The sequence below is a fragment of the Bubalus kerabau genome, chromosome 9 (genome assembly GCF_029407905.1).
Source record: "Bubalus kerabau isolate K-KA32 ecotype Philippines breed swamp buffalo chromosome 9, PCC_UOA_SB_1v2, whole genome shotgun sequence".
Taxonomy (NCBI): Eukaryota; Metazoa; Chordata; class Mammalia; order Artiodactyla; family Bovidae; genus Bubalus; species Bubalus kerabau.
The window spans coordinates 93973402-93979401 of NC_073632.1; positions in this window are offsets into that span (position 1 = coordinate 93973402).

Sequence of the window (6000 nt, forward strand, 5' to 3'; positions counted from 1 at the left end):
CGACCCACTCCAGTCCTCTTGCCTGGAAAATCCCATGGACGGAGGAGTCTGGTAGGCTGCAGTCCATGGGGTCGCTGAGTCGGACACGACTGAGCAACTTCACTTTCGCTTTTCACTTTCATGCATTGGAGAAGGAAATGGCAACCCACTCCAGTGTTCTTGCCTGGAGAATCCCAGGGACAGGGGAGCCTGGTGGGCTGCTGTCTATGGGGTCGCGCAGAGTTGGACACGACTGAAGCGACTCAGCAGCAGCAGCAGCAACCTGTAACTGAACTTTAGCCTTTTCTTCAGTTATGAATGCAATGACACCACCTGTGATGTTGTCACCAACACAACTACAGCTGTTTTCATGTCACTTCACAGAGCTCACAGATCTTCCACAATGTCCTTTCCAGTCATTGGTACTTAGAAACTATGTAACTATTAGACCCACTGGTCTATCTTGTTTCCTTTTGTTATTTATTTATTTTTTTGGCTGTGCCATGGGGCATGAGGGATCTTAGTTCCCCAACCAGGGATCGAACCTGTGTCCCCTTCATTGGGAGTGCAGAGTCTTAACCACTGGGCAACCAGGGAATTCCCTTGATTCTGTTTTTAATGCACAAATAAGAAGCACTTGTGTTACTATAGTATTCGTCATGGTTCTCCAGAGGAACAAAACCAAATATTTATTGTGAAGAATTGACTCATATGATTATGGAGCCTGAGAATCTGTCATCTTAAGCTAGAGACCCAGGAAATCTAAATACTACCCAGCAGTGTAGCTCTTCGATCCAAAAGACCAAGGGCATTAGGTCCCTGTCGAGGTCAGCAGAAGACTGATGTCAGCTCAACAGTCAGGAAGACTGAACTCTCCCTTCCTCTGCCTCTTTTCTATTTTTGTGTTTTTAAAAATAATAGCTAAAGGTTTAATTTCAAAATGATAGATTATAAAGAAATCACTAAAAGTATAAAGCAATTATTTATTTATAAAAGATTCATTATAAGGTCCTTGGAAGAATAAACTCAAATTGATTTGGATATAATTCAAATCATAAAATTATGATTTACTGCTAACTTTTCAGGAATATGTATGCAGCATGCAATTAAGTATACCTTCAAAGGTAAATCAGTTGATGTTTTTTGATAACCCAGAAGTTAAATAAAAATATAATTCTATGTATTTTAGGTTATACATATAAAAATACTATCTTAAGGTATACCCAAGCTTCACCAGACAGCCAGAAGAGTTGATGGCACCTGTGAGAACAACTCTGCTGTGTGGCTGCCAGCCTCTGGCTACTTCACTAGAAGAAACAAATCCTTCTCAAAATTCTGTTGTACATTCTTTCAATATATCTAAAAGCAGGAGGTGTGTGCCAGTTATCAGTATATGGTCCTTCAACTTTAAATTCACCTCTTCTGGGTTACTCAGCCACGGAGAAGGGCACCGTAAACTTTCCTCCTTTGTTGCAGGAGTGATGCTAAATCTTGTCAGTAGAGGGCGCCAGAAGGACCACGGCAGCGGGAAGGGGTTTTGCTACTTAGCCGCTGGCCTGAGTCTTTTCTTCTTGCTCCTATTCTGCGTGGCTACAAGCGACAAGGGATGGTTGAGGGGAGATGCAATGGCACTCACTGCAGCATTTCAGTGAATGAATCTATCATCCACTGAGCTGCAACCACACACTCCCCAATAATGCCTGAATTCCAGTTTGGGAAGGAGGTTTTCTGTAGCCATTTCCTAAGGATGCCATGACAAAGTACAATAAACCACGTGGCTTAAACAACAGAATTTATCATATCAGAGTTCTGGAAGCTGGCAGTCCGAAATGACACTGTCAACGGGCTTGGTTCCTTCTGAGAGCCGAAAGAGAGTCTATTCCATGCTTCTGGTGGTTTGCCGACAATCTTTGGTTCTTGGGCTTCTAGAAGCATCACCCCAGTCTCTACATTCATATATGCCGTACTCCCTGTGTTCATGTTGGTGTCCAAATTTCCTCTTTTAATATATGACACAGTCATTTTGGTTTAGGGGTCCACTCTATTCCAGTATAGCCTTATCCTAACAACTAGTTATTAATACATCTGTAATGACCATAAAGTCATTCCAAAGAAGGTCACATTCTGAGGTTCTGGGTTTTAGGATTTCAACATGTGGCTTTGGGGGACAAATTCAAGCCATAACACCTCCCTTTTAAGTTTGCTCCTTCCGTCAGTATTTCCTCACTCAGCCTTAGGATATTCTTCAGACATATTTTTTGCCCCTTTATAGCTAACACATTTGAAGAAGGCAATAGCAGCCCACTCCAGTACCCTTGCCTGGAAAATCCCATGGATGGAGGAGCCTGGTAGGCTGCAGTCCATGGGGTTGCTAAGAGTCAGACACAACTGAGTGACTTCACTTTCACTTTTCACTTTCATGCATTGGAGAAGGAAATAGCAACCTGTTCCAGTGTTCTTGCCTGGAGAATCCCAGGGATGGGGGAGCCTGGTGGGCTGCCGTCTATGGGGTCGCAGAGTCGGACACGACTGAAGTGACTTAGCAGCAGCAGCAGCAACTAACACTTTGGTTTGTTTTATAATTTATTTTATTAAAGTACAGTTGATTTACAATGTTGTGTTAATTCCTGCTGACAGTGAAGTGATTCAGTCATACACACACACACATATATATATATATATTCTTTTTCATGCCTTTAAAATCTTTATTTATTTATATTTATTTTTGGCTGTGCTGGGTCTTTGTTGCTACATGCAGGTTTTTTTCTAGTTGTGGCAAGTAGGGGCTACTCTCTAGCTGTGGTGCTTGGGCTTCTCATTGCGGTGGCTTCTCTTGTTTTGAAGCATGGGCTCTAGGGTGTGTTGGCTCTGTAGCTGTGGCACATGGGCTTATTTGCTCCGCTGCATGTGGAATCTTCCTGGACCAGGGATTGAACCTGTGTCCCCTGCATTGGCTGCTGGACTTAACCACTAGACCACCAAGGAAGTTCATAAAAGTCACATTCTTTTTTTTTTTTTTTTGTAGAAAAAATTTATTTATTTATTTGACTGCACCAGGTCTTAAATGAGTTGTAGCATACAGGATCTTCCATCTTCATTGCAGCATGCAAAATCTTTAGCTGCGGCTTGTGGGATCTAGTTCCATGACCAGTGATCAAACCTGGCCCCCTGCACTGGGAGTCTTAGCCACTGGACCATCAGGGAAGTCCTTCTTTTCCATATTCTTTTCCATCATGGTTTATCATAGGATATTGAATGTAGTTCCTGTGCTATACAGTGGGACCTCACTGTTTATCCATTCTATATATACTAGCTTGCATCCTGGGCTTCCCTGGCTGTCCAGTGGATAAGACTCTGCACTTCCAGTGAAGGGGACACGGGTTAGATCCTTGGTTCAGGAATATTCCACATACCATGTGGTGCCACCAAAATAAAAAATTAATAGCTTGCATTATCACATCCTTCTTACTAGGTAATTATTCTCTATTTAAACTTATTCTCTCTCCTGATTGAACCCTAACGGATATGAGACCAAAGGGAATTAAGAGAGTAAGTGCCAGGCTGTTGCTGTTTAGTCACTAAGTTGTGTCCCCCTCTTTGAGACCCCATGGAACTTTACATTTAATCTTTCCTCAACCTTATGAGATAGGCATTGTTATGAGATTTCCCAAGTGCCATGTTTGGGGAGTGGCAGTGCTGGAACTCCAACTCAGTTGTATTTTGCTGTTTTTTGTTTTATTCCAAAGGCTGAGTGCCCTCTACTTCACAGTGCTGCTTCCAAACTACAGATGCCCATGTGAACTTGTACCACAGACACAGATGTACCTGGTGGCTCAGACGGTGAAGACTCTTCCTTCAATGCAGGAGACCCGGGTTCAATCCTTGGGTCAGGAAGATCCCCTGGGGAAGGAAATTGCAACCCACTCCAGTATTCTTGCCTGGGAAATCCCATGGACAGAGGAGCTCAGTGGGCTATAGTCCATGGGGTCACAAAGAGTCAGACACGACTGAGCGACTAACACTTATGTAAGTGTATTACTATACTCATGTACTTTGCCAACAAAGGTCCGTCTAGTCAAGGCTATGATTTTTCCTGTGGTCATGTATGGATGTGAGAGTTGGACTGTGACGAAAGCTGAGTGCCAAAGAATTGATGCTTTTGAACTGTGGTGTTGGAGAAGGCTCTTGAGAGTCCCTTGGACTGCAAGGAGATCCAACCAGTCCATTCTAAAGGAGATCAGCCGTGGGATTTCTTTGGAAGGAATGATGATAAGGCTGAAACTCCAGTACTTTGGCCACCTCATGCAAAGAGCTGACTCATTGGAAAAGACTCTGATGCTGGGAGGGATTGGGGGCAGGAGGAGAAGGGGATGACAGAGGATGAGATGGCTGGATGGAATCACTGACTAGATGGACGTGAGTCTGAGTGAACTCTGGGATCTGGTGATGGACAGGGAGGCCTGGTGGGCTGCGATTCATGGGGTCGCAAAGATTTGGACACGACTGAGCGACTGAACTGAACTGATACTCATGTACTACAGCAGTTATGAAACATAAGCAAGATTTAAAAGTATGAGATGATGACAAAATACACAATTTAAATAGATTGTTTTTACTTTATTATTAGTGGTGCCAAAAGCCCTTGACCTATTTCCCAACAGAAACACCATTTTCCATGAGAGCACCTCAAATATATATATTTACTTCTTTTCTGAAAAATCTTGGTTTGCAGTTGGTGATACAGGGACTTGAAGGTTTATTTATAAGCTTGGTCTTAATGGCAGTAGCAGCTGAAGTAGATCCTTCACCAAGATGCAAATGGAAGAAGTCATGCTTGCCTGAGTTTATGAAGTTAAGATAACCACCAGTGTCTTAGCAAGGCCAAATGGTGCCTGACAGCAATATAATGATGCCCTGTCTCCTTCAACTTGCCCGAAATGAATAAATACATATAAAACTAGAGTGTATTCATGTGTTCACTGTTCAACAAATCTAAAAATATCAACTCAGTGCAAAATTGAAAAAGTTTCTGGTGCCTTTGCTGATCCCCGAGGCTGACACTGGGAACAAATGAACCTTTGCACCACCTTTGCGGACACTGGCAGGACCTTCTATTTGATGTGACAGCCGACTTCCCGCAGAGCAAGGGAGTGATCCAGGAGAGCAAGGCAGGAGCTGCAGGAGCCCTTCCTGACCCGCCTCCCAAGTCACACACCATTACTTTCATTGTATTCAATTTGCCGCTCAGGTCAGTGTAGGAGGGAGCCATACAAGCTCACAAGAAGGTCAGGAAGTGTGGCTCGTTGGGGGCTGTTTGAGACTGGCTACCACAGAATAAGGCTGAAAAAAGAGACAAGTTGCCGAAAAAATATGTATCTCTATGACACCGGCATTAGTGGTAAAGAACCCACCTGCCAATGCAGGAGAAATAAGAGATGTGGGTTTGATCCCTGCATTGGGAAGGTCCCCTGGAGGAGGGCACGGTAGCCCACTCCAGTATTCTTGCCTGGAGAATCCCATGGACAGAGGAGCCTGGAGGGCTACGGTCCATAGGGTCGGAAAGAATCGGACACGACTGAAGTGACTTAGCACACACACATGGCAGCCAGAGGACAGAGAATCCAACTTAACAAAGTAACAGAGAAGCCCATGGATGACAGTGTGCAGTGGGCTTAACAAACAACCAGACTAGACTGTATGAGGAAGATGGAGGTCGTGGCTGGTAGAGGCAGTGTCCAGGAAAATAAACAGAAAAATAAAAAGAAAGGCCATCTGATGTGCTTAAGTGGTTTTAAAAAGTGATTGATATGAAAGATAAACTGAGGTACATTACAAATTTCAAGAGTTTCTTTGAGCAAGAAACATGTGGAATCTGGAAGCACAAGACAGGAAGCAGTTAGGGACTCTCCCCTGCAGGAGCCAGGGGAGACTTAGACAAGCTGCAGCACCAGAAAACAAGGTAATTATTTTACTATAGTTTAAAGCCTGGCTTCCCTGGTGGCTCAGACGGTAAAGAATCTG